The sequence below is a fragment of the Lepisma saccharinum genome, chromosome 6, assembly GCF_977018435.1.
Source record: "Lepisma saccharinum chromosome 6, izLepSacc3.1, whole genome shotgun sequence".
NCBI lineage: Eukaryota > Metazoa > Arthropoda > Insecta > Zygentoma > Lepismatidae > Lepisma > Lepisma saccharinum.
In genome coordinates, this window is record NC_139234.1 from 10,779,827 (window position 1) to 10,806,419 (window position 26,593).

General features: G+C 39.3%; 54 non-coding genes across 54 annotated transcripts; all 54 read right to left on the reverse strand.

Annotated features, from left to right (window-relative positions):
• Positions 1-702: 702 nt before the first annotated feature.
• Positions 703-774, reverse strand: TRNAQ-UUG (transfer RNA glutamine (anticodon UUG)). The gene has a single exon. It is a non-coding gene; the product is annotated as a tRNA-Gln (tRNA).
• Positions 775-982: 208 nt separating this feature from the next.
• Positions 983-1,054, reverse strand: TRNAQ-UUG (transfer RNA glutamine (anticodon UUG)). Its single transcript has one exon. It is a non-coding gene; the product is annotated as a tRNA-Gln (tRNA).
• Positions 1,055-1,140: 86 nt separating this feature from the next.
• TRNAQ-UUG (transfer RNA glutamine (anticodon UUG)) lies at positions 1,141-1,212 on the reverse strand. Its single transcript has one exon. It is a non-coding gene; the product is annotated as a tRNA-Gln (tRNA).
• A 244-nt stretch (positions 1,213-1,456) lies between these two features.
• Positions 1,457-1,528, reverse strand: TRNAR-UCG (transfer RNA arginine (anticodon UCG)). The gene has a single exon. It is a non-coding gene; the product is annotated as a tRNA-Arg (tRNA).
• Positions 1,529-1,858: 330 nt separating this feature from the next.
• Positions 1,859-1,930, reverse strand: TRNAQ-UUG (transfer RNA glutamine (anticodon UUG)). The gene has a single exon. It is a non-coding gene; the product is annotated as a tRNA-Gln (tRNA).
• Positions 1,931-2,016: 86 nt separating this feature from the next.
• Positions 2,017-2,088, reverse strand: TRNAQ-UUG (transfer RNA glutamine (anticodon UUG)). The gene has a single exon. It is a non-coding gene; the product is annotated as a tRNA-Gln (tRNA).
• A 206-nt stretch (positions 2,089-2,294) lies between these two features.
• On the reverse strand, positions 2,295-2,366 carry TRNAQ-UUG (transfer RNA glutamine (anticodon UUG)). Its single transcript has one exon. It is a non-coding gene; the product is annotated as a tRNA-Gln (tRNA).
• An 84-nt stretch (positions 2,367-2,450) lies between these two features.
• Positions 2,451-2,522, reverse strand: TRNAQ-UUG (transfer RNA glutamine (anticodon UUG)). Its single transcript has one exon. It is a non-coding gene; the product is annotated as a tRNA-Gln (tRNA).
• A 208-nt stretch (positions 2,523-2,730) lies between these two features.
• Positions 2,731-2,802, reverse strand: TRNAQ-UUG (transfer RNA glutamine (anticodon UUG)). Its single transcript has one exon. It is a non-coding gene; the product is annotated as a tRNA-Gln (tRNA).
• A 1,679-nt stretch (positions 2,803-4,481) lies between these two features.
• TRNAQ-UUG (transfer RNA glutamine (anticodon UUG)) lies at positions 4,482-4,553 on the reverse strand. The gene has a single exon. It is a non-coding gene; the product is annotated as a tRNA-Gln (tRNA).
• A 1,204-nt stretch (positions 4,554-5,757) lies between these two features.
• On the reverse strand, positions 5,758-5,829 carry TRNAQ-UUG (transfer RNA glutamine (anticodon UUG)). The gene has a single exon. It is a non-coding gene; the product is annotated as a tRNA-Gln (tRNA).
• Positions 5,830-6,321: 492 nt separating this feature from the next.
• On the reverse strand, positions 6,322-6,393 carry TRNAQ-UUG (transfer RNA glutamine (anticodon UUG)). Its single transcript has one exon. It is a non-coding gene; the product is annotated as a tRNA-Gln (tRNA).
• Positions 6,394-7,357: 964 nt separating this feature from the next.
• On the reverse strand, positions 7,358-7,429 carry TRNAQ-UUG (transfer RNA glutamine (anticodon UUG)). Its single transcript has one exon. It is a non-coding gene; the product is annotated as a tRNA-Gln (tRNA).
• An 85-nt stretch (positions 7,430-7,514) lies between these two features.
• On the reverse strand, positions 7,515-7,586 carry TRNAQ-UUG (transfer RNA glutamine (anticodon UUG)). The gene has a single exon. It is a non-coding gene; the product is annotated as a tRNA-Gln (tRNA).
• A 177-nt stretch (positions 7,587-7,763) lies between these two features.
• Positions 7,764-7,835, reverse strand: TRNAQ-UUG (transfer RNA glutamine (anticodon UUG)). The gene has a single exon. It is a non-coding gene; the product is annotated as a tRNA-Gln (tRNA).
• An 84-nt stretch (positions 7,836-7,919) lies between these two features.
• On the reverse strand, positions 7,920-7,991 carry TRNAQ-UUG (transfer RNA glutamine (anticodon UUG)). The gene has a single exon. It is a non-coding gene; the product is annotated as a tRNA-Gln (tRNA).
• Positions 7,992-9,501: 1,510 nt separating this feature from the next.
• TRNAQ-UUG (transfer RNA glutamine (anticodon UUG)) lies at positions 9,502-9,573 on the reverse strand. Its single transcript has one exon. It is a non-coding gene; the product is annotated as a tRNA-Gln (tRNA).
• A 399-nt stretch (positions 9,574-9,972) lies between these two features.
• Positions 9,973-10,044, reverse strand: TRNAQ-UUG (transfer RNA glutamine (anticodon UUG)). Its single transcript has one exon. It is a non-coding gene; the product is annotated as a tRNA-Gln (tRNA).
• An 86-nt stretch (positions 10,045-10,130) lies between these two features.
• On the reverse strand, positions 10,131-10,202 carry TRNAQ-UUG (transfer RNA glutamine (anticodon UUG)). Its single transcript has one exon. It is a non-coding gene; the product is annotated as a tRNA-Gln (tRNA).
• Positions 10,203-10,286: 84 nt separating this feature from the next.
• Positions 10,287-10,360, reverse strand: TRNAQ-UUG (transfer RNA glutamine (anticodon UUG)). Its single transcript has one exon. It is a non-coding gene; the product is annotated as a tRNA-Gln (tRNA).
• Positions 10,361-10,568: 208 nt separating this feature from the next.
• On the reverse strand, positions 10,569-10,640 carry TRNAQ-UUG (transfer RNA glutamine (anticodon UUG)). The gene has a single exon. It is a non-coding gene; the product is annotated as a tRNA-Gln (tRNA).
• Positions 10,641-10,724: 84 nt separating this feature from the next.
• On the reverse strand, positions 10,725-10,796 carry TRNAQ-UUG (transfer RNA glutamine (anticodon UUG)). Its single transcript has one exon. It is a non-coding gene; the product is annotated as a tRNA-Gln (tRNA).
• A 1,357-nt stretch (positions 10,797-12,153) lies between these two features.
• TRNAQ-UUG (transfer RNA glutamine (anticodon UUG)) lies at positions 12,154-12,225 on the reverse strand. Its single transcript has one exon. It is a non-coding gene; the product is annotated as a tRNA-Gln (tRNA).
• Positions 12,226-12,468: 243 nt separating this feature from the next.
• On the reverse strand, positions 12,469-12,540 carry TRNAQ-UUG (transfer RNA glutamine (anticodon UUG)). The gene has a single exon. It is a non-coding gene; the product is annotated as a tRNA-Gln (tRNA).
• A 524-nt stretch (positions 12,541-13,064) lies between these two features.
• Positions 13,065-13,136, reverse strand: TRNAQ-UUG (transfer RNA glutamine (anticodon UUG)). The gene has a single exon. It is a non-coding gene; the product is annotated as a tRNA-Gln (tRNA).
• Positions 13,137-14,588: 1,452 nt separating this feature from the next.
• TRNAQ-UUG (transfer RNA glutamine (anticodon UUG)) lies at positions 14,589-14,660 on the reverse strand. The gene has a single exon. It is a non-coding gene; the product is annotated as a tRNA-Gln (tRNA).
• A 244-nt stretch (positions 14,661-14,904) lies between these two features.
• Positions 14,905-14,976, reverse strand: TRNAQ-UUG (transfer RNA glutamine (anticodon UUG)). Its single transcript has one exon. It is a non-coding gene; the product is annotated as a tRNA-Gln (tRNA).
• A 365-nt stretch (positions 14,977-15,341) lies between these two features.
• On the reverse strand, positions 15,342-15,413 carry TRNAQ-UUG (transfer RNA glutamine (anticodon UUG)). The gene has a single exon. It is a non-coding gene; the product is annotated as a tRNA-Gln (tRNA).
• A 206-nt stretch (positions 15,414-15,619) lies between these two features.
• Positions 15,620-15,691, reverse strand: TRNAQ-UUG (transfer RNA glutamine (anticodon UUG)). The gene has a single exon. It is a non-coding gene; the product is annotated as a tRNA-Gln (tRNA).
• An 84-nt stretch (positions 15,692-15,775) lies between these two features.
• Positions 15,776-15,847, reverse strand: TRNAQ-UUG (transfer RNA glutamine (anticodon UUG)). The gene has a single exon. It is a non-coding gene; the product is annotated as a tRNA-Gln (tRNA).
• An 85-nt stretch (positions 15,848-15,932) lies between these two features.
• Positions 15,933-16,004, reverse strand: TRNAQ-UUG (transfer RNA glutamine (anticodon UUG)). Its single transcript has one exon. It is a non-coding gene; the product is annotated as a tRNA-Gln (tRNA).
• A 206-nt stretch (positions 16,005-16,210) lies between these two features.
• Positions 16,211-16,282, reverse strand: TRNAQ-UUG (transfer RNA glutamine (anticodon UUG)). Its single transcript has one exon. It is a non-coding gene; the product is annotated as a tRNA-Gln (tRNA).
• A 769-nt stretch (positions 16,283-17,051) lies between these two features.
• TRNAQ-UUG (transfer RNA glutamine (anticodon UUG)) lies at positions 17,052-17,123 on the reverse strand. The gene has a single exon. It is a non-coding gene; the product is annotated as a tRNA-Gln (tRNA).
• Positions 17,124-18,404: 1,281 nt separating this feature from the next.
• TRNAQ-UUG (transfer RNA glutamine (anticodon UUG)) lies at positions 18,405-18,476 on the reverse strand. Its single transcript has one exon. It is a non-coding gene; the product is annotated as a tRNA-Gln (tRNA).
• A 365-nt stretch (positions 18,477-18,841) lies between these two features.
• TRNAQ-UUG (transfer RNA glutamine (anticodon UUG)) lies at positions 18,842-18,913 on the reverse strand. The gene has a single exon. It is a non-coding gene; the product is annotated as a tRNA-Gln (tRNA).
• Positions 18,914-19,119: 206 nt separating this feature from the next.
• On the reverse strand, positions 19,120-19,191 carry TRNAQ-UUG (transfer RNA glutamine (anticodon UUG)). The gene has a single exon. It is a non-coding gene; the product is annotated as a tRNA-Gln (tRNA).
• Positions 19,192-19,275: 84 nt separating this feature from the next.
• On the reverse strand, positions 19,276-19,347 carry TRNAQ-UUG (transfer RNA glutamine (anticodon UUG)). Its single transcript has one exon. It is a non-coding gene; the product is annotated as a tRNA-Gln (tRNA).
• An 85-nt stretch (positions 19,348-19,432) lies between these two features.
• TRNAQ-UUG (transfer RNA glutamine (anticodon UUG)) lies at positions 19,433-19,504 on the reverse strand. Its single transcript has one exon. It is a non-coding gene; the product is annotated as a tRNA-Gln (tRNA).
• A 206-nt stretch (positions 19,505-19,710) lies between these two features.
• On the reverse strand, positions 19,711-19,782 carry TRNAQ-UUG (transfer RNA glutamine (anticodon UUG)). The gene has a single exon. It is a non-coding gene; the product is annotated as a tRNA-Gln (tRNA).
• Positions 19,783-20,520: 738 nt separating this feature from the next.
• TRNAQ-UUG (transfer RNA glutamine (anticodon UUG)) lies at positions 20,521-20,592 on the reverse strand. The gene has a single exon. It is a non-coding gene; the product is annotated as a tRNA-Gln (tRNA).
• An 86-nt stretch (positions 20,593-20,678) lies between these two features.
• Positions 20,679-20,750, reverse strand: TRNAQ-UUG (transfer RNA glutamine (anticodon UUG)). The gene has a single exon. It is a non-coding gene; the product is annotated as a tRNA-Gln (tRNA).
• A 648-nt stretch (positions 20,751-21,398) lies between these two features.
• Positions 21,399-21,470, reverse strand: TRNAQ-UUG (transfer RNA glutamine (anticodon UUG)). Its single transcript has one exon. It is a non-coding gene; the product is annotated as a tRNA-Gln (tRNA).
• An 85-nt stretch (positions 21,471-21,555) lies between these two features.
• Positions 21,556-21,627, reverse strand: TRNAQ-UUG (transfer RNA glutamine (anticodon UUG)). Its single transcript has one exon. It is a non-coding gene; the product is annotated as a tRNA-Gln (tRNA).
• Positions 21,628-21,804: 177 nt separating this feature from the next.
• On the reverse strand, positions 21,805-21,876 carry TRNAQ-UUG (transfer RNA glutamine (anticodon UUG)). The gene has a single exon. It is a non-coding gene; the product is annotated as a tRNA-Gln (tRNA).
• A 1,512-nt stretch (positions 21,877-23,388) lies between these two features.
• On the reverse strand, positions 23,389-23,460 carry TRNAQ-UUG (transfer RNA glutamine (anticodon UUG)). Its single transcript has one exon. It is a non-coding gene; the product is annotated as a tRNA-Gln (tRNA).
• A 208-nt stretch (positions 23,461-23,668) lies between these two features.
• On the reverse strand, positions 23,669-23,740 carry TRNAQ-UUG (transfer RNA glutamine (anticodon UUG)). Its single transcript has one exon. It is a non-coding gene; the product is annotated as a tRNA-Gln (tRNA).
• An 86-nt stretch (positions 23,741-23,826) lies between these two features.
• TRNAQ-UUG (transfer RNA glutamine (anticodon UUG)) lies at positions 23,827-23,898 on the reverse strand. Its single transcript has one exon. It is a non-coding gene; the product is annotated as a tRNA-Gln (tRNA).
• Positions 23,899-24,142: 244 nt separating this feature from the next.
• TRNAR-UCG (transfer RNA arginine (anticodon UCG)) lies at positions 24,143-24,214 on the reverse strand. Its single transcript has one exon. It is a non-coding gene; the product is annotated as a tRNA-Arg (tRNA).
• A 172-nt stretch (positions 24,215-24,386) lies between these two features.
• TRNAQ-UUG (transfer RNA glutamine (anticodon UUG)) lies at positions 24,387-24,458 on the reverse strand. Its single transcript has one exon. It is a non-coding gene; the product is annotated as a tRNA-Gln (tRNA).
• An 86-nt stretch (positions 24,459-24,544) lies between these two features.
• Positions 24,545-24,616, reverse strand: TRNAQ-UUG (transfer RNA glutamine (anticodon UUG)). The gene has a single exon. It is a non-coding gene; the product is annotated as a tRNA-Gln (tRNA).
• Positions 24,617-24,702: 86 nt separating this feature from the next.
• TRNAQ-UUG (transfer RNA glutamine (anticodon UUG)) lies at positions 24,703-24,774 on the reverse strand. Its single transcript has one exon. It is a non-coding gene; the product is annotated as a tRNA-Gln (tRNA).
• A 206-nt stretch (positions 24,775-24,980) lies between these two features.
• Positions 24,981-25,052, reverse strand: TRNAQ-UUG (transfer RNA glutamine (anticodon UUG)). The gene has a single exon. It is a non-coding gene; the product is annotated as a tRNA-Gln (tRNA).
• Positions 25,053-25,136: 84 nt separating this feature from the next.
• TRNAQ-UUG (transfer RNA glutamine (anticodon UUG)) lies at positions 25,137-25,208 on the reverse strand. The gene has a single exon. It is a non-coding gene; the product is annotated as a tRNA-Gln (tRNA).
• An 84-nt stretch (positions 25,209-25,292) lies between these two features.
• TRNAQ-UUG (transfer RNA glutamine (anticodon UUG)) lies at positions 25,293-25,364 on the reverse strand. The gene has a single exon. It is a non-coding gene; the product is annotated as a tRNA-Gln (tRNA).
• Between the last annotated feature and the right edge of the window lie 1,229 nt (positions 25,365-26,593).

Sequence of the window (26,593 nt, forward strand, 5' to 3'; positions counted from 1 at the left end):
GCGCCCTTTCCTCTTGTTACCTCTTGAGGGTAGGGGAAATGCCTGCCTCTTCTCTTCTGTCAGCTACAGAAAAAATGTCCTCTGCACTATACATCCGACTGCAACGCTGTGGGTTAACAAATTTAACGACGTTGTTATATTATTAATAATAACCCACAGCGCGACAGCCCTTGAGAGCCTTGGCTTACCTTCCGACTGCTGGTCTCCGACCCACACTGTTCCTCAGTCACCTGTTATAGCGTGGAGATCCTAGACCAGTATTGGGGTGACGGGTGGTCAGCCCGACGAACCCCCAGCCGTTGTAGGTCTTCTCGACCAGGTTACCGCTCACTCATTCCGAGCTCCCCAATTTCCTTACGATGGTGGGTTGCCACCGGCCCTATACGTAGGCCGAATAAATTCCGACCAGAGCCGGATTCGAAACTACGCCGTCCCGCATCGAACGATCTCAATGTTAAATTATTGAAAAAACTTTTTAATTTCTTTTTTTTTTATTCCTGCGGAAACACCAGTTACATGCACGCCACGCCTCGGCATCTCACACACCAAGGTATGTCCTTAGCAAATGTTATTAAATTACAACAATTACAGTGATTTATATATTTACACTATGGGGCCTATCATGCAAGAGGATCAGTTGCTTTTGAATATGTGAAACTCTTATGTTCAATGTATTTTAAAAAGCAAGAAAATTAACCTCTTAGGTCCCACGGAGATTTGAACTCGGATCACAGGATTCAAAGTCCAGAGTGCTAACCATTACACCATGGGACCTCTATCATGTAGAAGGATCAGTTGCTTTTGAATATGGGAAACTCTTAATACAATGTATTCTTTAAAAGCAAGAAAATTAACCTCTTAGGTCCCACCGAGATTTGAACTCGGATCGCTGGATTCAAAGTCCAGATTGCTAACCATTATACCATGGGACATGAAATTCTTATGATCAATGTATTTTAAATAGCAAGAAAATTAACCTCATAGGTCCCACCGAGATTTGAACTCGGATCACTCGATTCAAAGTCCAGAGTGCTAACCATTACACCATGGTACCTCTATCATGTAGGAGAATCAGTTGCTTTTGAATATGTGAAACTCTTAATTCAATGTATTTTTTAAAAGCAAGAAAATTAACCTCTTAGGTCCGACCTAGATTTGAACTCGGATCACTGGATTCAAAGTCCAGAGTGCTAACCATTACACCATGGGACCTCCATCATGTAGAAGAATCAGTTGCTTTCGAATATGTGAAACTCTTATGTTCAATGAATTTTAAAAAGCAAGAAAATTAACCTCCTATGTTCTACCGAGATTTGAAATCGGATCACTGGTTTCAAAGTCCAGAGTGCTAACCATTACACCATGGGACCTCTATCATGTAGAAGGATCAGTTGCTTTTGGATATGTGAAACTCTTCTGTTCAATGTATTTTAAAAAGCAAGAAAATTAACCTCTTAGGTCCCACCGAGATTTGAACTCGGATCACTGGATTCGAAGTCCAGAGTGCTATCCATTACACCATGGGACATGAAATTCTTCTGTTCAATGTCTTTTAAATAGCAAGAAAATTAACCTCTTAGGTCCCACCGAGATTTGAACTCGGATCACTGGATTCGAAGTCCAGACTGCTATCCATTACACCATGGGACATGAAATTCTTCTGTTCAATGTATTTTAAATAGCAAGAAAATTAACCTCTTAGGTTACACCGAGATTTGAACTAGGATCACTGGATTCAAAGTCCAGAGTGCTAACCATTACACCATGGGACCTCTATCATGTAGAAGGATCAGTTGCTTTTTGATATGTGAAACTCTACTGTTCAATGTATTTTAAAAAGCAAGGAAATTAACATCTTAGGTCCCACCGAGATTTGAACTCGGATCACTGGATTCAAAGTCCAGAGTGCTAACCATTACACCATGGGACCTCTATCATGTAGAAGGCTCAGTTCCTTTTGAATATGTGAAACTCTTAATTCAATGTATTTTTTAAAAGCAAGAAAATTAACCTCTTAGGTCCCACCGAGATTTGAACTCGGATCACTGGATTCAAAGTCCAGAGTGCTAACCATTACTCCATGGGACCTCTATCATGTAGGAGGATCAGTTGCTTTTGAATATGTGAAACTCTTAATTCAATGTATTTTAATAACATGAAAATTAACCTCTAAGGTCCCACCGAGGTTTGAACTCGGATCGCTGGATTCAAAGTTCAGATTGCTAACCATTACACCATGGGACATGAAATTCTTGTGATCAATGTATTTTAAATAGCAAGAAAATTAACCTGTTTAGTCCCACCGGGATTTGAACTCGGATCACTGGATTCAAAATCCAAAGTGCTGACCATTACACCATGGGACCTCTATCATGTAGGAGGATCAGTTGCTTTTGAATATGTGAAACTCTTAATTCAATGTATTTTAATAACAAGAAAATTAACCTCTAAGATCCCACCGAGATTTGAACTCGGATCACTGGATTCAAAGTCCAGAGTGCTACCAATTACACCATGGGATCTCTATCATGTAGAAGGATCAGTTGCTTATGAATATGTGAAACTCTTATGTTTAATATATTTCAAAAAGCAAGAAAATTAATCTCTTAGGTACCACCGAGATTTGAACTCGGATCGCTGGATTCAAAGTCCAGAGTGCTATCCATTACACCATGGGACATGAAATTCTTCTGTTCAATTTATTTTAAATAGCAAGAAATTTAACCTCCTAGGGCCCACCGAGATTTGAACTCGAATCACTGGATTCAAAGTCCAGAGTGCTAACCATTACACCATGGGACCTCTACCATGCAGGAGAATCAGTTGCTTTTGAATATGTAAAACTCTTATGTTCAATGTATTTTTTAAAAAAAAGATTGGTTTGGTGTTTTGAGTCCCCTTCATGCACAGTAAAGCTAATCGGGACTGGACCTACAGTTTAAAGTGGGATCCGAACCACTTGTGCCTCCACCGGGTATCGAACCCGGGACCCCTTGATTACAAGGCAATGACGCAACCAATGCGCCATGGGGAGACCCTAAACAGCAGAAAAGTAACCTTTTAGGTCCCACCGAGATTTGAGCTCGGATCGCTGGATACAAAGTCCATAATGCTAAGCATTACACCATGGTACCTGTATCATGTAGGAGGATCAGTTGCATTGAGTATCTGAAACCCATATGTTTAATACTTCTTTAAAAAGCATGGAAATGAACTTTATAGGTCCCACCGAGATTTGAACTCTGATCACTGGATTCAAAGTCCAGACTGCTAACCATTACACCATGGGACATCTATCATGTAGGAGGATCAGTTGCTTTGAGTATCTGAAACTCTTATGTTTAATATTTTTCTAAAAAGCAAGGAAATGAACTTTATAGGTCCCACCGAGATTTGAACTCTGATCACTGGATTCAAAGTCCAGACTGCTAAACATTACACCTTGGTACCTCTATCATGTAGGAGGATCAGTTGCTTTGAGTATCTGAAACTCTTATGTTTAATATTTTTCTAAAAAGCAAGGAAATGAACTTTATAGGTCCCACCGAGATTTGAACTCTGATCACTGGATTCAAAGTCCAGACTGCTAAACATTACACCTTGGTACCTCTATCATGTAGGAGGATCAGTTGCTTTGAGTATCTGAAACTCTTATGTTTAATATTTCTTTAAAAGCAAGGAAATGAACATTATAGGTCCCACCGAGATTTGAACTCTGATCACTGGATTCAAAGTCCGGACTGCTAACCATTACACCATGGGACATCTATCATGTAGGAGGATCAGTTGCTTTGAGTATCTGAAACTCTTATGTTTAATGTTTTTCTAAAAAGCAAGGAAATGAACTTTATAGGTCCCACCGAGATTTGAACTCTGATCACTGGATTCAAAGTCCAGACTGCTAAACATTACACCTTGGTATCTCTATCATGTAGGAGGATCAGTTGATTTGAGTATCTGAAACTCTTATGTTTAATATTTCTTTAAAAGCAAGGAAATGAACTTTATAGGTCCCACCGAGATTTGAACTCTGATCACTGGATTCAAAGTCCAGACTGCTAAACATTACACCATGGGACATCTATCATGTAGGAGGATCAGTTGCTTTGAGTAAATGAAACTCTTATGTTTAATATTTTTCTAAAAAGCAAGGAAATGAACTTTATAGGTCCCACCGAGATTTGAATTCTGATCACTGGATTCAAAGTCCAGACTGCTAAATATTACACCTTGGTACCTCTATCATGTAGGAGGATCAGTTGCTTTGAGTATCTGAAACTCTTATGTTTAATATTTCTTTAAAAGCAAGGAAATTAACTTTATAGGTCCCACCGAGATTTGAACTCTGATCACTGGATTCAAAGTCCAGACTGCTAACCATTACACCATGGGACATCTATCATGTAGGAGGATCAGTTGCTTTGAGTATCTGAAACTCTTATGTTTAATATTTTTCTAAGAAGCAAGGAAATGAACTCTATAGGTCCCACCGAGATTTGAACTCGGATCGCAGGATTCAAAGTCCAGAGTGCTAACCATTACACCATGGGACCTCTATCATTTAGGAGTATCATTTGCTTTCGAATATGTCAAACTCTTATGTTCAATGTATTTTAAAAAGCAATAAAATTAACTTATTAGGTTCAACCGAGATTTGAACTCGGATCACTGGAATCAAAGTCCAACGACAGAATATTCCTCCTCCAGCAGTGGAAGGGAAGTCCAGATTTACGTACTACTGTTGCCAACTTAGTTTTTTGGAGCAAGGTTTGTCCAAATCACGAATCGCATCAAGTACTTATATTTAAGTCCATTACGTCAACGGTCTCAGTTGTAGTTAAATCCAGTTTTGGCTTTGCAGTCTAGCTCTACTTGCTTCAGAGAAATAGTTTCTCAGTTTTAGGCGGTATTTAGCTCTTCTCTGGAAATACAAAGTGATAACACTTGCTGATCCGGTAGCCAGAACCTTCAACAGGGCCCTAAACAGGTATATGAATAACACCGTAGCACACTTGCCTCTAAGTATTTCCTTGTTCCTCCCTTGCCTTGGCGCCCTTTCTTCTTGTTACCTCTTGAGGGTAGGGGAAATGCCTGCCTCTTCTCTTCTGTCGGCTACAGAAAAAATGTCCTCTGCACTATACATCCGACTGCAACGCTGTGGGTTAACAAATTTAACGACGTTGTTATATTATTAATAATAACCCACAGCGCGACAGCCCTTGAGAGCCTTGGCTTACCTTCCGACTGCTGGTCTCCGTCCCACACTGTTCCTCAGTCACCTGTTATAGCGTAGCGTGGAGATCCTAGACCAGTATTGGGGTGACGGGTGGTCAGCCCGACGAACCCCCAGCCGTTGTAGGTCTTCTCGACCAGGTTACCGCTCACTCATTCCGAGCTCCCCAATTTCCTCACGATGGTGGGTTGCCACCGGCCCTATACGTAGGCCGAATAAATTCCGACCAGAGCCGGATTCGAACCTACGCCGTCCCGCAGCGAACGATCTCAATGTTAAATTATTGAAAAAACTTTTTAATTTCTTTTTTTTATTATTGCTGCGGAAACACCAGTTACATGCACGCCACGCCTCGGTATCTCACACACCGAGGTATTTCCTTAGCAAATGTTATTAAATTACAACAATTACAGTGATTTATATATTTACACTATGGGGCCTATCATGCAAGAGGATCAGTTGCTTTTGGATATGTGGAACTCTTCTGTTCAATGTATTTTAAAAAGCAAGAAAATTAACCTCTTAGATCCCACCGAGATTTGAACTCGGATCGCTGGATTCAAAGTCCAGAGTGCTAACCATTACACCATGGGACCTCTATCATGTAGAAGGATCAGTTGCTTTTGAATATGTGAAACTCCTAATTGAATGTATTTTTTAAAAGCAAGAAAATTAACCTCTTAGGTCCCACCGAGATTTGAAATTGGATCACTGGATTCAAAGTCCAGATTCTAACCATTACACCATGGGACCTCTATTATATATGAGGATCAGTTGCTTTTGAATATGTGAAACTCTTAATTCAATGAATTTTAAAGAGCAAGAAAATTAACCTCTTAGGTAATCTATCATGTAGAAGGATCAGATGCTTTTGAATATGTGAAATTCTTATGATCAATGTATTTTAAATAGCAAGAAAATTAACCTCTTAGGTCCCACTGAGATTTGAACTCGGATCATTGGATTCAAAGTCCAGAGTGCTAAACATTACACCATGGTACCTCTATCATGTAGGAGAATCAGTTGCTTTTGAATATGTGAAACTCTTAATTCAATGTATTTTTTAAAAGCAAGAAAATTAACCTCTTAGGTCCCACCGAGATTTGAACTCGGATCACTGGATTCAAAGTCCAGAGTGCTAACCATTATACCATGGTACCTATATCACGTAGAAGAATCAGTTGTTTTTTGAATATGTGAAACTCTTATGTTCAATGAATTTTAAAAAGCAAAAAAATTAACCTCCTAGGTCCTACCGAGATTTGAAATCGGATCACTGGATTCAAAGTCAGGAGTGCTAACCATTACACCATGGGACCTCTATCATGTAGAAGAATCAGTTGCTTTTGAATATGTGAAACTCTTATGTTCAATGAATTTTAAAAAGCAAAAAAATTAACCTCCTAGGTCATACCGAGATTTGAAATCGATCATTGGATTCAAAGTCCAGAGTGCTAACCATTACACCATGATACCTCTATCATGTAGAAGAATCAGTTGCTGTTGGATATGTGAAACTCTTCTGTTCCGTGTATTTTAAAAAGCAAGAAAATTAACCTCTTAGGTCCCACAGAGATTTGAACTCGAATCACTAGATTCAAAGTCCAGAGTGCTAACCATTACACCATGGGACCTCTATCATGTAGAAGGATCAGTTGCTTTTGAATATGTGAAACTAATAATTCAATGTATTTTTTTAAAGCAAGAAAATTAACCTCTTAAGTCCCACCGAGATTTGAACTCGGATCACTGGATTCAAAGTCCAGATTCTAACCATTACACCATAGGACCTCTATTATATATGAGGATCAGTTGCTTTTGAATATGTGAAACTCTTAATTCAATGTATTTTAAAAAGCAAGAAAATTAACCTCTTAGGTCCTCTATCATGTAGAAGGATCAGATGCTTTTGAAAATGTGAAAGTCTTCTGATCAATGTATTTTAAAAAGCAAGAAAGTTAATCTCTTAGGTCCCACCGAGATTTGAACTCGGATCACTGGATTCAAAATTCAGAGTGCTAACCACTACACAATTGGACCTCTATCATGTAGGAGGACCAGTTGCTTTTGAATATATGAAACTCTTAATTCAATGTATTTTAATAACAAGAAAATTAGCCTCTAAGGTCCAACTGAGATTTGAACTCGGATCACTGGATTCAAAGTCCAGAGTGCTAACTATTACACCATTGGACCTCTATCATGTAGAAAGATAAGTTGCTTTTGGATATGTGAAACTCTTCTGTTCAATGTATTTAAAAAGCAAGAAAATTAACCTCTTAGGTCCCACCGAGATTTGAACTCGGATCACTGGATTCAAAATCCAGAGTGCTAACCATTACACCATGGGACCTCTATTATATATGAGGATCAGTTGTTTTTGAATATGTGAAGCTCTTAATTCAATGTATTTTAAAAAGCAAGAAAATTAACCTCTTAGGTCCTCTATCATGTAGAAGGATCAGATGCTTTTGAATATGTGAAAGTCTTCTGATCAATGTATTTTAAAAAGCAAGAAAATTAATCTCTTAGGTCCCACCGAGATTTGAACTCGGATCACTGGATTCAAAATCCAGAGTGCTAACCATTACACCATGGGACCTCTATCATGTAGGAGAATCAGTTGCTTTTGAATATGTGAAACTCTTAATTCAATGTATTTTAATAACTAGAAAATTAATCTCTAAGGTCCCACCGAGATATGAACTCGGATCACTGGATTCAAAGTCCAGAGTGCTAACCATTACACGATGGGACCTCTATCATGTAGAAGAATCAGTTGCTTTTGAATATGTGAAACTCTTAATGCAATGTATTTCAACAGCAAGAAAATTAACCTCTCAGGTCCAACCGGGATTTGAAGTCGGATCACTGGATTCAAAGTCCGGAGTGCTACCCATTACACCATGGGACCTCTATCATGTAGGAGGATCAGTTGCTTTTGAATATGTGAAACTCTTAGTTCAATGTATTTTAAATAGCAATAAAATTAACTTCTTAGGTCCAACCAATATTTGAACTCGGATCACTGGATTCAAAGTCCAACGACAGAATATTCCTCCTCCAGCGGTGGAAGGGAAGTCCAGACTTACGTACTACTGTTGCCAAGTTAGTTTTTTGGAGCAAGGTTTGTCCAAATCACGAATCGCATCAAGTACTTATATTTAAGTCCATTACGTCAACGGTCTCAGTTGTAGTTAAATCCAGTTTTGGCTTTGCAGTGTAGCTCTACTTGCTTCAGAGAAATAGTTTCTCAGTTTTAGGCGGGACTTAGCTCTTCTCTGGAAATACAAAGTGATAACACTTGCTGATCAGGTAGCCAGAACCTTCAACAGTGCCCTAAACAGGTATATGAATAACCCCGTAGCACACTTGCCTCTAAGAATTTCCCCGTTCCTCCCTTGCATTGGCGCCCTTTCCTCTTGTTACCTCTTGAGGGTAGGAAATGCCTGCCTCTTCTCTTCTGTCAGCTACAGAAAAAATGTCCTCTGAACTATACATCCGACTGCAACGCTGTGCGTTAACAAATTTAACGACGTTGTTATATTATTAATAATAACCCACAGCGCGACAGCCCTTGAGAGCCTTGGCTTACCTTCCGACTGCTGGTCCCCCTCCCACACTGTTCCTCAGTCACCTGTTACAGCGTGGAGATCCTAGACCAGTATTTGGTTGACGGGTGGTCAGCCTGACGAACCCCCAGCCGTTGTAGGTCTTCTCGATCAGGTAACCGCTCACTCATTCTGAGCTCCCCAATTTCCTCACGATGGTGGGTTGCCACCGGCCCTATACGTAGGCCGAATAAATTCCGACCAGAGCCGGATTTGAACCTAAGCCGTCCCGCAGCGGACGATCTCAATGTTATATTATTGAAAGAACTTTTTAATTTCTTACCTTTTTTTATTCCTGCGGAAACACCAGTTACATGCACGCCACGCCTCGGCTTCTCACACACCAAGGTATGTCTTTAGCAAATGTTATTAAATTACAACAATTACAGTGATTTATATATTTACACAATGGGGCCTATCATGGAAGAGGATCAGTTGCTTTTGAATATGTGAAATTCTTATGTTCAATGTATTTTAAAAGGCAAGAAAATTAACCTCTTAGGTCCCACGGAGATTTTAACTCGGATCGCTGGATTCAAAGTCCAGAGTGCGAACCATTACACCATGTGACCTCTATCATGTAGGAGTATCAGTTGCTTTCGAATATGTGAAACTCTTAATTCAATGTATTTTAAATAGCAAGAAAATTAACCTCTTAGGTCCCACGGAGATTTGAACTCGGATCGCTGGATTCAAAGTCCAGAGTGCAAACCATTACACCATGGGACCTCTATCATGTAGAAGTATCAGTTGCTTTCGAATATGTGAAACTCTTAATTCAATGTATTTTAAATAGTAAGAAAATTAACCTCTTAGGTCCCACGGAGATTTGAACTCGGATCGCTGGATTCAAAGTCCAGAGTGCGAAACATTACACCATGGGACCTCTTACATGTAGGAGTATCAGTTGCTTTTGAATATGTTAAACCCTTAATTCAATGTATTTTAAATAGCAAGAAAATGAACCTCTTAGGTCCCACGGAGATTTGAACTCGGATCGCTGGATTTAAAATCCAGAGTGCTAACCAGTACTCCATGGGACCTCTATCATGTAGGAGTATCAGTTGCTTTCGAATATGTGAAACTCTTAATTCAATGTATTTTAAATAACAAGAAAATGAACCTCTTAGGTCCCACGGAGATTTGAACTCGGATCGCTGGATTCAAAGTCCAGAGTGCTAACCATTACACCATGGGACCTCTATCATGTAGGAGGATCAGTTGCTTTTGAATATGTGAAACTCTTAATTCAATGTATTTTTTAAAAGCAAGAAAATTAACCTCTTAGGTCCCACCGAGATTTGAACTCGGATCACTGGATTCAAAGTCCAGAGTGCTAACCATTACACCATGGTACCTCTATAATGTAGGAGAATCAGTTGCTTTTGATTATGTGAAACTCTTAATTCAATGTATTTTTTAAAAGCAAGAAAATTAACCTCTTGGCTCCCACCGAGATTTGAACTCGGATCACTGGATTCAAAGTCCAGAGTGCTAACCATTACACCATGGGACATGAAATTCTTATGATCAATGTATTTTAAATAGCAAGAAAATTAACCTCTTAGGTCCCACCGAGATTTGAACTCGAATCACAGGATTCAAAGTCCAGAGTGCTAAACATTACACCATGGTACCTCTATCATGTAGGAGAATCAGTTGCTTTTGAATATGTGAAACTCTTAATTCAATGTATTTTTTAAAAGCAAGAAAATTAACCTCTTAGGTCCCACCGAGATTTGAACTCGGATCACTGGATTCAAAGTCCAGAGTGCTAACCATTACACCATGGGACCTCTCTCATGTAGAAGAATCAGTTGTTTTTGAATATGTGAAACCCTTAATGCAATGTATTTCAACAACAAGAAAATTAACCTCTTAGGTCCCACCGGGATTTGAAGTCGGATCACTGGATTCAAAGTCCAGAGTGCTAACCATTACACCATGGGACCTCTATCATGTAGGAGGATCAGTTGCTTTTGAATATGTGAAACTCTTAATTCAAAGTATTTTAAATAGCAATAAAATTAACTTCTTAGGTCCAACCAATATTTGAACTCGGATCACTGGATTCAAAGTCCAACGACAGAATATTCCTCCTCCAGCGGTGGAAGGGAAGTCCAGAGTTACGTACTACTGTTGCCAACTTAGTTTTTTGGAGCAAGGTTTGTCCAAATCACGAATCGCATCAAGTACTTATATTTAAGTCCATTACGTCAACGGTCTCAGTTGTAGTTAAATCCAGTTTTGGCTTTGCAGTCTAGCTCTACTTGCTTCAGAGAAATAGTTTCTCAGTTTTAGGCGGGATTTAGCTCTTCTCTGGAAATACAAAGTGATAACACTTGCTGATCCGGTAGCCAGAACCTTCAACAGGGCCCTAAACAGGTATATGAATAACCCCGTAGCACACTTGCCTCTAAGTATTTCCCCGTTCCTCCCTTGCATTGGCGCCCTTTCCTCTTGTTACCTCTTAAGGGTAGGGGAAATGCCTGCCTCTTCTCTTCTGTCAGCTACAGAAAAAATGTCCTCTGCACTATACATCCGACTGCAACGCTGTGGGTTAACAAATTTAACGACGTTGTTATATTATTAATAATAACCCACAGCGCGACAGCCCTTGAGAGCCTTGGCTTACCTTCCGACTGCTGGTCCCCCTCCCACACTGTTCCTCTGTCACCTGTTACAGCGTGGAGATCCTAGACCAGTATTGGGTTGACGGGTGGTCAGCCTGACGAACCCCCAGCCGTTGTAGGTCTTCTCGAACAGGTAACCGCTCACTCATTCCGAGCTCCCCAATTTCCTCACGATGGTGGGTTGCCACCGGCCATATACGTAGGCCGAATAAATTCCGACCAGAGCCGGATTCGAACCTAAGCCGTCCCGCAGCGGACGATCTCAATGTTATATTATTGAAAAAAACTTTTTAATTTCTTACCTTTTTTTATTCCTGCGGAAACACCAGTTACATGCACGCCACTCCTCGGCTTCTCACACACCAAGGTATGTCCTTAGCAAATGTTATTAAATTACAACAATTACAGTGATTTATATATTTACACTATGGGGCCTATCATGGAAGAGGATCAGTTGCTTTTGAATATGTGAAATTCTTATGTTCAATGTATTTTAAAAGGCAAGAAAATTAACCTCTTAGGTCCCACCGAGATTTGAACTCGGATCGCTGGATTTAAAGTCCAGAGTGCGAACCATTACACCATGTGACCTCTATCACGTAGGAGTATCAGTTGCTTTCGAATATGTGAAACTCTTAATTCAATGTATTTTAAATAGCAAGAAAATTAACCTCTTAGGTCCCACGGAGATTTGAACTCGGATCGCTGGATTCAAAGTCCAGAGTGCAAACCATTACACCATGGGACCTCTATCATGTAGGAGTATCAGTTGCTTTCGAATATGTGAAACTCTTAATTCAATGTATTTTAAATAGTAAGAAAATTAACCTCTTAGGTCCCACGTAGATTTGAATTCGGATCGCTGGATTCAAAGTCCAGAGTGCGAAACATTACACCATGGGACCTCTATCATGTAGGAGTATCAGTTGCTTTTGAATATGTGAAACTCTTAATTCAATGTATTTTTTAAAAGCAAGAAAATTAACCTCTTAGGTCCCACCGAGATTTGAACTCGGATCACTGGATTCAAAGTCCAGAGTGCTAACCATTACACCAAGGGACCTCTATCATATAGAAGAATCAGTTGCTTTTGAATATGTGAAACTCTTATGTTCAATGAATTTTAAAAAGCAAGAAATTTAACCTCCTAGGTTCTACCGAGATTTGAAATCGGATCACTGGATTCAAAGTCCAGAGTGCTAACCATTACACCATGGGACCTCTATCATGTAGAAGAATCAGTTGCTTTTGAATATGTGAAACTCTTATTTTCAATGAATTTTAAAAAGCGAAAAAATTAACATCCTACGTTCTACCGAGATTTGAAATCGGATCACTGGATTCAAAGTCAAGAGTGCTAACCATTACACCATGGGACCTCTATCATGTAGGAGAATCAGTTGCTTTTGAATATGTGAAACTCTTAATTCAATGTATTTTTTAAAAGCAAGAAAATTAACCTCTTAGGTTCCACCGAGATTTTAACTCGGATCACTGGATTCGAAGTCGAGAGTGCTATCCATTACACCGTGGGACATGAAATTCTTCTGTTCAATGTATTTTAAATAGCAAGAAAATTAACCTCTTAAGTCCCACCGAGATTTGAACTCGGATCACTGGATTCAAAGTCCAGAGTGCTAACCATTACACCATGGGACCTCTCTCATGTAGAAGAATCAGTTGTTTTTGAATATGTGAAACTCTTAATGCAATGTATTTCAACAACAAGAAAATTAACCTCTTAGGTCCCACCGGGAATTGAAGTCTGATCACTGGATTCAAAGTCCAGAGTGCTAACCATTACACCATGGGACCTCTATCATGTAGGAGGATCAGTTGCTTTTGAATATGTGAAACTCTTAATTCAATGTATTTTAAATAGCAAGAAAATTAACTTCTTAGGTCCAACCAATATTTGAACTCGGATCACTGGATTCAAAGCCCAACGACAGAATATTCCTCCTCCAGCGGTGGAAGGGAAGTCCAGACTTACGTACTACTGTTGCCAACTTAGTTTTTTGGAGCAAGGTTTGTCCAAATCACGAATCGCATCAAGTACATATATTTAAGTCCATTACGTCAACGGCCTCAGTTGTAGTTAAATCCAGTTTTGGCTTTGCAGTCTAGCTCTACTTGCTTCAGAGAAATAGTTTCCCAGTTTTAGGCGGTATTTAGCTCTTCTCTGGAAATACAAAGTGATAACACTTGCTGATCCGGTAGCCAGAACCTTCAACAGGGCCCTAAACAGGTATATGAATAACCCCATAGCACACTTGCCTCTAAGAATTTCCCCGTTCCTCCCTTGCATTGGCGCACTTTCCTCTTGTTACCTCTTGAGGGTAGGGGAAATGCCTGCCTCTTCTCTTCTGTCGGCTACAGAAAAAATGTCCTCTGCACTATACATCCGACTGCAACGCTGTGGGTTAACAAATTTAACGACGTTGCTGGTCTCCGTCCCACACTGTTCCTCAGTCACCTGTTATAGCGTGGAGATCCTAGACCAGTATTGGGGTGACGGGTGGTCAGCCCGACGAACCCCCAGCCGTTGTAGGTCTTCTCGACCAGGTTACCGCTCACTCATTCCGAGCTCCCCAATTTCCTCACGATGGTGGGTTCCCACCGGCCCTATACGTAGGCCGAATAAATTCCGACCAGAGCCGGATTCGAACCTACGCCGTCCCGCAGCGAACGATCTCAATGTTAAATTATTGAAAAAACTTTTTAATTTCTTTTTTCTTTTTTTTATTCCTGCGGAAACACCAGTTACATGCACGGCACGCCTCGGGATCTCACACACCAAGGTATGTCCTTAGCAGATGTTATTAAATTACAACAATTACAGTGATTTATATATTTTCACTATGGGGCCTATCATGGAAGAGGATCAGTTGCTTTTGAATATGTGAAACTCTTATGTTCAATGAATTTTAAAAAGCAAGAAAATTAACCTCTTAACACCCACAGAGATTTGAACTCGGATCACAGGTTTCAAAGTCCAGAATGCTAACCATTACACCAGGGAACTTCTATCATGTAGAAGGATCAGTTGCTTTTGAATATGTGAAACTCTTAATTCAATGTATTTTTTAAAAGCAAGAAAATTAACCTCTTAGGTCCCACCGAGATTTGAACTCGGATCACTGGATTCAAAGTCCAGAATGCTAACCATTACACCATGGGACCTCTATCATGTAGAAGAATCAGTTGCTTTTGAATATTTGAAACTCTTATGTTCAATAAATTTTAAAAAGCAAAAAAATTAACCTCCTAGGTTCTACCGAGATTTGAAATCGGATCACTGGATTCAAAGTCCAGAGTGCTAACCATTACACCATGGGACCTCTATCATGTAGGAGAATCAGTTGCTTTTGAATATGTGAAACTCTTAATTCAATGTATTTTTTAAAAGCAAGAAAATTAACCTCTTAGGTCCCACCGAGATTTGAACTCGGATCACTGGATTCAAAGTCCAGAGTGCTAACCATTACACCATGGGACCTCTATCATGTAGAAGAATCAGTTGCTTTTGAATATTTGAAACTCTTATGTTCAATGAATTTTAAAAAGCAAAAAAATTAACCTCCTAGTTTCTACCGAGATTTGAAATCGGATCACTGGATTCAAAGTCCAGAGTGCTAACCATTACACCATGGGACCTCTATCATGTAGGAGAATCAGTTTCTTTTGAATATGTGAAACTCTTAATTCAATGTATTTTTTAAAAGCAAGAAATTAACCTCTTAGTTTCCACCGAGATTTTAACTCGGATCACTGGATTCGAAGTCGAGAGTGCTATCCATTACACCATGGGACATGAAATTCTTCTGTTCAATGTATTTTAAATAGCAAGAAAATGAACCTCTTAGGTCCCACCGAGATTTGAAATAGGATCACTGGATTCAAAGTCCAGAGTGCTAACCATTACACCATGGGACCTCTATCATGCAGGAGGATCAGTTGCTTTTGAATATGTGAAACTCTTAATTCAATGTACTTTAATAACAAGAAAATTAACCTCTAAGGTCCCACCGAGATTTGAACTCGGATCGCTGGATTCAAAGTCCAGATTACTAACCATTACACCATTGGACATGAAATTCTTATGATCAATGTATTTTAAATAGCAAGAAAGTTAACCTCTTAGGTCCCACCGAGATTTGAACTCGGATCACTGGATTCAAAGTCCAGAGTGCTAACCATTACACCATGGGACTTCTATCATGCAGGAGGATCAGTTGCTTTTGAATATGTGAAACCCTTAATTCAATGTATTTTAATAACGAGAAAATTAACCTCTAAGGTCCCACCGAGATTTGAACTCGGATCGCTGGATTCAAAGTCCAGAGTGCTAACCATTACACCATGGGACCTCTATCATGTAGAAGGATCAGTTCCTTTTCAATATGTGAAACTCTTAATTCAATGTATTTTTTAAAACAAGAAAATTAACCTCTTAGGTCCCACCGAGATTTGAACTCGGATCACTGGATCCAAAGTCCAGAGTGCTAACCATTACACCATGGGACCTCTATCATGCAGGAGGATCAGTTGCTTTTGAATATGTGAAACTCTTAATTCAATGTATTTTAATAACAAGAAAATTAATCTCTAAGGTCCCACCGAGATTTGAACTCGGATCGCTGGATTCAAAGTCCAGATTGCTAACCATTACACCATGGGACATGAAATTCTTATGATCAATGTATTTTAAATAGCAAGAAAGTTAACCTCTTAGGTCCCACCGAGATTTGAACTCGGATCACTAGATTCAAAATCCAGAGTGCTAACCATTACACAATGGGACCTCTATCATGTAGGTGGATCAGTTGCTTTTGAATATGTGAAACTCTTAATTCAATGTATTTTAATAACAAGAAAATTAACCACTAAGGTCCCACCGAGATTTGAACTCGGATCACTGGATTTAAAGTACAGAGTGCTAACAATTACACCATGGGACCTCTATCATGTAGAAGGATCAGTTGCTTTTGAATATGTGAAACTCCTATTCAATGTATTTTTTAAAAGCAAGAAAATTAACCTCTTAGGTCCCACCGAGATTTGAAATTGGATCACTGGATTCAAAGTCCAGATTCTAACCATTACACCATTGGACCTCTATTATATATGAGGATCAGTTGCCTTTGAATATGAGAAAATCTTAATTCAATGTATTTTAAAAAGCAAGAAAATTAACCTCTTAGGTCCTCTATCATGTAGAAGGATCAGATGCTTTTGAATATGTGAAATTCTTATGATCAATGTATTTTAAATAGCAAGAAAATTAACCTCTTAGGTCCCACTGAGATTTGAACTCGGATCACTGGATTCAAAGTCCAGAGTGCTAAACATTACACCATGGTACCTCTATCATGTAGGAGAATCAGTTGCTTTTGAATATGTGAAACTCTTAATTCAATGTATTTTTTAAAAGCAAGAAAATTAACCTCTTAGGTCCCACCGAGATTTGAACTCGGATCGCTGGATTCAAAGTCCAGATTGCTAACCATTACACCATGGGACATGAAATTCTTATGATCAATGTATTTTAAATAGCAAGAAAATTAACCTCTTAGGTCCCACCGAGATTTGAACTCGGATCACTGGATTCAAAGTCCAGAGTGCTAAACATTACACCATGGTACCTCTATCATGTAGGAGTATCAGTTGCTTTCGAATATGTGAAACTCTTAATTCAATGTATTTTAAATAGCAAGAAGATGAACCTCTTAGGTTCCACGGAGATTTGAACTCGGATCGCTGGATTTTTTTGGAGCAAGGTTTGTCCAAATCACGAATCGCATTAAGTACTTATATTTAAGTCCATTACGTCAACGGTCTCAGTTGTAGTTAAATCCAGTTTTGGCTTTGCAGTCTAGCTCTACTTGCTTCAGAGAAATAGTTTCTCAGTTTTAGGCGGGATTTAGCTCTTCTCTGGAAATACAAAGCGATAACACTTGCTGATCCGGTAACCAGAACTTTCAACAGGGCCCTAAACAGGTATATGAATAACCCCGTAGCACACTTGCCTCTAAGTATTTCCCCGTTCCTCCCTTGCATTGGCGCCCTTTCCTCTTGTTACCTCTTGAAGGTAGGGGAAATGCCTGCCTCTTCTCTTCTGTCGGCTACAGAAAAAATGTCCTCTGCACTATACATCCGACTGGAACGCTGTGGGTTAACAAATTTAACGACGTTGTTATATTATTAATAATAACCCACAGCGCGACAGCCCTTGAGAGCCTTGGCTTACCTTCCGACTGCTGGTCTCCGTCCCACACTGTTCCTCAGTCACCTGTTATAGCGTGGAGATCCTAGACCAGTATTGGGGTGACGGGTGCTCAGCCCGACGAACCCCCAGCCGTTGTAGGTCTTCTCGACCAGGTTACCGCTCACTCATTCCGAGCTCCCCAATTTCCTCACGATGGTGGGTTGCCACCGGCCCTATACGTAGGCCGAATAAATTCCGACCAGAGCCGGATTCGAACCTACGCCGTCCCGCAGCGAACGATCTCAATGTTAAATTATTGAAAAAACTTTTTAATTTCTTTTTTCTTTTTTTTATTCCTGCGGAAACACCAGTTACATGCACGGCACGCCTCGGCATCTCACACACCAAGGTATGTCCTTAGCAGATGTTATTAAATTACAACAATTACAGTGATTTATATATTTACACTATGGGGCCTATCATGGAAGAGGATCAGTTGCTTTTGAATATGTGAAACTCTTATGTTCAATGTATTTTAAAAAGCAAGAAAATTAACCTCTTAACACCCACGGAGATTTGAACTCGGATCACAGGATTCAAAGTCCAGAATGCTAACCATTACACCAGGGAACTTCTATCATGTAGAAGGATCAGTTGCTTTTGAATATGTGAAACTCTTAATTCAATGTATTTTTTAAAAGCAAGAAAATTAACCTCTTAGGTCCCACCGAGATTTGAACTCGGATCACTGGATTCAAAGTCCAGAATGCTAACCATTACACCATGGGACCTCTATCATGTAGAAGAATCAGTTGCTTTTGAATATTTGAAACTCTTATGTTCAATGAATTTTAAAAAGCAAAAAAATTAACCTCCTAGTTTCTACCGAGATTTGAAATCGGATCACTGGATTCAAAGTCCAGAGTGCTAACCATTACACCATGGGACCTCTATCATGTAGGAGAATCAGTTTCTTTTGAATATGTGAAACTCTTAATTCAATGTATTTTTTAAAAGCAAGAAATTAACCTTTTAGGTTCCACCGAGATTTTAACTCGGATCACTGGATTCGAAGTCGAGAGTGCTATCCATTACACCATGGGACATGAAATTCTTCTGTTCAATGTATTTTAAATAGCAAGAAAATGAACCTCTTAGGTCCCACCGAGATTTGAAATAGGATCACTGGATTCAAAGTCCAGAGTGCTAACCATTACACCATGGGACCTCTATCATGCAGGAGGATCAGTTGCTTTTGAATATGTGAAACTCTTAATTCAATGTACTTTAATAACAAGAAAATTAACCTCTAAGGTCCCACCGAAATTTGAACTCGGATCGCTGGATTCAAAGTCCAGATTACTAACCATTACACCAAGGGACATGAAATTCTTATGATCAATGTATTTTAAATAGCAAGAAAGTTAACCTCTTAGGTCCCACCGAGATTTGAAATCGGATCACTGGATTCAAAGTCCAGAGTGCTAACCATTACACCATGGGACTTCTATCATGCAGGAGGATCAGTTGCTTTTGAATATATGAAACCCTTAATTCAATGTATTTTAATAACGAGAAAATTAACCTCTAAGTTCCCACCGAGATTTGAACTCGGATCGCTGGATTCAAAGTCCAGAGTGCTAACCATTACACCATGGGACCTCTATCATGTAGAAGGATCAGTTCCTTTTGAATATGTGAAACTCTTAATTCAATGTATTTTTTAAAACAAGAAAATTAACCTCTTAGGTCCCACCGAGATTTGAACTCGGATCACTGGATTCAAAGTCCAGAGTGCTAACCATTACACCATGGGACCTCTATCATGCAGGAGGATCAGTTGCTTTTGAATATGTGAAACTCTTAATTCAATGTATTTTAATAACAAGAAAATTAACCTCTAAGGTCCCACCGAGATTTGAACTCGGATCGCTGGATTCAAAGTCCAGATTGCTAACCATTACACCATGGGACATGAAATTCTTATGATCAATGTATTTTAAATAGCAAGAAAGTTAACCTCTTAGGTCCCACCGAGATTTGAACTCGGATCACTGGATTCAAAATCCAGAGTGCTAACCATTACACCATGGGACCTCTATCATGTAGGAGGATCAGTTGCTTTTGAATATGTGAAACTCTTAATTCAATGTATTTTAATAACAAGAAAATTAACCACTAAGGTCCCACCGAGATTTGAACTCGGATCACTGGATTTAAAGTACAGAGTGCTAACAATTACACCATGGGACCTCTATCATGTAGAAGGATCAGTTGCTTTTGAATATGTGAAACTCCTAATTCAATGTATTTTTTAAAAGAAAAAAAATTAACCTCTTAGGTCCCACCGAGATTTGAAATTGGATGACTGGATTCAAAGTCCAGATTCTAACCATTACACCATTGGACCTCTATTATATATGAGGATCAGTTGCCTTTGAATATGAGAAAATCTTAATTCAATGTATTTTAAAAAGCAAGAAAATTAACCTCTTAGGTCCTCTATCATGTAGAAGGATCAGATGCTTTTGAATATGTGAAATTCTTATGATCAATGTATTTTAAATAGCAAGAAAATTAACCTTTTAGGTCCCACTGATATTTGAACTTGGATCACTGTATTCAAAATCCAGAGTGCTAACCATTACACCATGGGACCTCCATCATGTAGGATGGTCAGTTGCTTTTGAATATGTGAAACTCTTAATTCAATGTATTTTAATAACAAGAAAATTAACCTCTAAGGTCCTCTATCATGTAGAAGGATCAGATGCTTTTGAATATGTGAAATTCTTATGATCAATGTATTTTAAATAGCAAGAAAATTAACCTCTTAGGTCCCACCGAGATTTGAACTCGGATCACTGGATTCAAAGTCCAGAGTGCTAAACATTACACCATGGTACCTCTATCATGTGGGAGAATCAGTTGCTTTTGAATATGTGAAACTCTTAATTCAATGTATTTTTTAAAAGCAAGAAAATTAACCTCTTAGGTCCCACCGTGATTTGAACACGGATCACTGGATTCAAAGTCCAGAGTGCTAACCATTACACCATGGGACCTCTAACATGTAGAAGAATCAGTTGCTTTTGAATATGTGAAACTCTTATGTTCAATGAATTTTAAAAAGCAAGAAAATTAACCTCCTAGGTCCTACCGAAATTTGAAATCGATCACTGGATTCAAAGTCCAGAGTGCTAAACATTACACCATGGGACCTCTATCATGTAGAAGGATCAGTTGCTTTTGAATATGTGAAACTATTGATTCAATGTATTTTTTTAAAGCAAGAAAATTAACCTCTTAAGTCCCACCGAGATTTGAACTCGGATCACTGGATTCAAAGTCCAGATTCTAACCATTACACCATAAGACCTCTATTATATATGAGGATCAGTTGCTTTTGAATATGTGAAACTCTTAATTCAATGTATTTTAAAAAGCAAGAAAATTAACCTCTTTAGGTCCTCTATCATGTAGAAGGATCAGATGCTTATGAATATGTGATAGTCTTCTGATCAATGTATTTTAAAAAGCAAGAAAGTTAATCTCTTAGGTTCCACCGAGATTTGAACTCGGATCACTGGATTCAAAATTCAGAGTGCTAACCACTACACAATTGGACCTCTATCATGTAGGAGGACCAGTTGCTTTTGAATATGTGAAACTCATAATTCAATGTATTTTAATTTCAAGAAAATTAACCTCTAAGGTCCCACCGAGATTTGAACTCGGATCACTGGATTCAAAATCCAGAGTGCTAACCATTATACCATTGGACCTCTATCATGTAGAAAGATAAGTTGCTTTTGGATATGTGAAACTCTTCTGTTCAATGTATTTAAAAAGCAAGAAAATTAACCTCTTAGGTCCCACCGAGATTTGAACTCGGATCACTGGATTCAAAGTCCAGAGTGCTAAACATTACACCATGGGACCTCTATTATATATGAGGATCAGTTGTTTTTGAATATGTGAAGCTCTTAATTCAATGTATTTTAAAAAGCAAGAAAATTAACCTCTTAGGTCCTCTATCATGTAGAAGGATCAGATGCTTTTGAATATGTGAAAGTCTTCTGATCAATGTATTTAAAAAAGCAAGAAAATTAATCTCTTAGGTCCCACCGAGATTTGAACTCGGATCACTCGATTCAAAGTCCAGAGTGCAAACCATTACACCATGGGACCTCTATCATGTAGGAGTATCAGTTGCTTTCGAATATGTGAAACTCTTAATTCAATGTATTTTAAATAGTAAGAAAATTAACCTCTTAGGTCCCACGGAGATTTGAACTCGGATCGCTGGATTCAAAGTCCAGAGTGCGAAACATTACACCATGGGACCTCTATCATGTAGGAGTATCAGTTGCTTTTGAATATGTGAAACCCTTAATTCAATGTATTTTAAATAGCAAGAAAATGAACCTCTTAGGTCCCACGGAGATTTGAACTCGGATCGCTGGATTTAAAGTCCAGAGTGTTAACCATTACACCATGGGACCTCTATCATGTAGGAGGATCAGTTGCTTTCGTATATGTGAAACTCTTAATTCAATGTATTTTAAATAGCAAGAAAATTAACTTTTTAGGTCCAACCAATATTTGAACTCGGATCACTGGATTCAAAGACCAACGACAGAATATTCCTCCTCCAGCAGTGGAAGGGAAGTCCAGACTTACGTACTACTGTTCCAAACTTAGTTTTTTGGAGCAAGGTTTGTCCAAATCACGAATCGCATTAAGTACTTATATTTAAGTCCATTACGTCAACGGTCTCAGTTGTAGTTAAATCCAGTTTTGGCTTTGCAGTCTAGCTCTACTTGCTTCAGAGAAATAGTTTCTCAGTTTTAGGCGGGATTTAGCTCTTCTCTGGAAATACAAAGTGATAACACTTGCTGATCCGGTAGCCAGAACCTTCAACAGGGCCCTAAACAGGTATATGAATAACCCCGTAGCACACTTGCCTCTAAGTATTTCCCCGTTCCTCCCTTGCATTGGCGCCCTTTCCTCTTGTTACCTCTTGAGGGTAGGGGAAATGCCTGCCTCTTCTCTTCTGTCAGCTACAGAAAAAATGTCCTCTGCACTATACATCCGACTGCAACGCTGTGGGTTAACAAATTTAACGACGTTGTTATATTATTAATAATAACCCACAGCGCGACAGCCCTTGAGAGCCTTGGCTTACCTTCCGACTGCTGGTCTCCGTCCCACACTGTTCCTCAGTCACCTGTTATAGCGTGGAGATCCTAGACCAGTATTGGGGTGACGGGTGGTCAGCCCGACGAACCCCCAGCCGTTGTAGGTCTTCTCGACCAGGTTACCGCTCACTCATTCCGAGCTCCCCAATTTCCTTACGATGGTGGGTTGCCACCGGCCCTATACGTAGGCCGAATAAATTCCGACCAGAGCCGGATTCGAAACTACGCCGTCCCGCAGCGAGCGATCTCAATGTTAAATTATTGAAAAAACTTTTTAATTTCTTTTTTTTTTTATTCCTGCGGAAACACCAGTTACATGCACGCCACGCCTCGGCATCTCACACACCAAGGTATGTCCTTAGCAAATGTTATTAAATTACAACAATTACAGTGATTTATATATTTACACTATGGGGCCTATCATGGAAGAGGATCAGTTGCTTTTGAATATGTGAAACTCTTATGTTCAATGTATTTTAAAAAGCAAGAAAATTAACCTCTTAGGTCCCACGGAGATTTGAACTCGGATCACAGGATTCAAAGTCCAGAGTGCTAACCATTACACCATGGGACCTCTATCATGTAGAAGGATCAGTTGCTTTTGAATATGGGAAACTCTTAATACAATGTATTCTTTAAAAGCAAGAAAATTAACCTCTTAGGTCCCACCGAGATTTGAACTCGGATCGCTGGATTCAAAGTCCAGATTGCTAACCATTATACCATGGGACATGAAATTCTTATGATCAATGTATTTTAAATAGCAAGAAAATTAACCTCTTAGGTCCCACCGAGATTTGAACTCGGATCACTCGATTCAAAGTCCAGAGTGCTAACCATTACACCATGGTACCTCTATCATGTAGGAGAATCAGTTGCTTTTGAATATGTGAAACTCTTAATTCAATGTATTTTTTAAAAGCAAGAAAATTAACCTCTTAGGTCCGACCGAGATTTGAACTCGGATCACTGGATTCAAAGTCCAGAGTGCTAACCATTACACCATGGGACCTCCATCATGTAGAAGAATCAGTTGCTTTCGAATATGTGAAACTCTTATGTTCAATGAATTTTAAAAAGCAAGAAAATTAACCTCCTATGTTCTACCGAGATTTGAAATCGGATCACTGGTTTCAAAGTCCAGAGTGCTAACCATTACACCATGGGACCTATATCATGTAGAAGGATCAGTTGCTTTTGGATATGTGAAACTCTTCTGTTCAATGTATTTTAAAAAGCAAGAAAATTAACCTCTTAGGTCCCACCGAGATTTGAACTCGGATCACTGGATTCGAAGTCCAGAGTGCTATCCATTACACCATGGGACATGAAATTCTTCTGTTCAATGTCTTTTAAATAGCAAGAAAATTAACCTCTTAGGTCCCACCGAGATTTGAACTCGGATCACTGGATTCGAAGTCCAGACTGCTATCCATTACACCATGGGACATGAAATTCTTCTGTTCAATGTATTTTAAATAGCAAGAAAATTAACCTCTTAGGTCCCACCGAGATTTGAACTAGGATCACTGGATTCAAAGTCCAGAGTGCTAACCATTACACCATGGGACCTCTATCATGTAGAAGGATCAGTTGCTTTTTGATATGTGAAACTCTACTGTTCAATGTATTTTAAAAAGCAAGGAAATTAACATCTTAGGTCCCACCGAGATTTGAACTCGGATCACTGGATTCAAAGTCCAGAGTGCTAACCATTACACCATGGGACCTCTATCATGTAGAAGGCTCAGTTCCTTTTGAATATGTGAAACTCTTAATTCAATGTATTTTTTAAAAGCAAGAAAATTAACCTCTTAGGTCCCACCGAGATTTGAACTCGGATCACTGGATTCAAAGTCCAGAGTGCTAACCATTACTCCATGGGACCTCTATCATGTAGGAGGATCAGTTGCTTTTGAATATGTGAAACTCTTAATTCAATGTATTTTAATAACATGAAAATTAACCTCTAAGGTCCCACCGAGATTTGAACTCGGATCGCTGGATTCAAAGTCCAGATTGCTAACCATTACACCATGGGACATGAAATTCTTGTGATCAATGTATTTTAAATAGCAAGAAAATTAACCTGTTTAGTCCCACCGGGATTTGAACTCGGATCACTGGATTCAAAATCCAAAGTGCTGACCATTACACCATGGGACCTCTATCATGTAGGAGGATCAGTTGCTTTTGAATATGTGAAACTCTTAATTCAATGTATTTTAATAACAAGAAAATTAACCTCTAAGGTCCCACCGAGATTTGAACTCGGATCACTGGATTCAAAGTCCAGAGTGCTAACCATTACACCATGGGACCTCTATCATGTAGGAGTATCAGTTGCTTTCGAATATGTGAAACTCTTAATTCAATGTATTTCAATAACAAGAAAATTAACCTCTAAGGTCCCACCGAGATTTGAACTCGGATCACTGGATTCAAAGTCCAGAGTGCTAACCATTACACCATGGGACCTCTATCATGTAGGAGGATCAGTTGCTTTTGAATATGTGAAACTCTTAATTCAATGTATTTTAAATAGCAATAAAATTAACTTTTTAGGTCCAACCAATATTTGAACTCGGATCACTGGATTCAAAGTCCAACGACAGAATATTCCTTCTCCAGCGGTGGAAGGGAAGTCCAGACTTACTTACTACTGTTGCCAACTTAGTTTTTTGGAGCAAGGTTTGTCCAAATCACGAATCGCATCAAGTACTTATATTTAAGTCCATTACGTCAACGGTCTCAGTTGTAGTTAAATCCAGTTTTGGCTTTGCAGTCTAGCTCTACTTGCTTCAGAGAAATAGTTTCTTAGTTTTAGGCGGGATTTAGCTCTTCTCTGGAAATACAAAGTGATAACACTTGCTGATCCGGTAGCCAGAACCTTCAACAGGGCCCTAAACAGGTATATGAATAACCCCGTAGCACACTTGCCTCTAAGTATTTCCCCGTTCCTCCCTTGCATTGGCGCCCTTTCCTCTTGTTACCTCTTGAGGGTAGAAGAAATGCCTGCCTCTTCTCTTCTGTCGGCTACAGAAAAAATGTCCTCTGCACTATACATCCGACTGCAACGCTGTGGGTTAACAAATTTAACGACGTTGTTATATTATTAATAATAACCCACAGCGCGACAGCCCTTGAGAGCCTTGGCTTACCTTCCGACTGCTGGTCTCCGTCCCACACTGTTCCTCAGTCACCTGTTATAGCGTGGAGATCCTAGACCAGTATTGGGGTGACGGGTGGTCAGCCCGACGAACCCCCAGCCGTTGTAGGTCTTCTCGACCAGGTTACCGCTCACTCATTCCGAGCTCCCCAATTTCCTCAAGATGGTGGGTTGCCACCGGCCCTATACGTAGGCCGAATAAATTCCGACCAGAGCCGGATTCGAACCTACGCCGTCCTGCAGCGAACGATCTCAATGTTGTATTATTGAAAAAACTTTTTAATTTCTTACCTTTTTTTTATTCCTGCGGAAACACCAGTTACATGCCTCGGCTTCTCACACACCAAGGTATGTCCTTAGCAAATGTTATTAAATTACAAGGATTTATATATTTACACTATGGGGCCTATCATGGAAGAGGATCAGTTGCTTTGGAATATGTGAAAATCTTATGTTCAATGTATTTTAAAAAGCAAGAAAATTAACCTCTTAGGTCCCACGGAGATTTGAACTCGGATCACTGGGTTCAAAGTCCAGA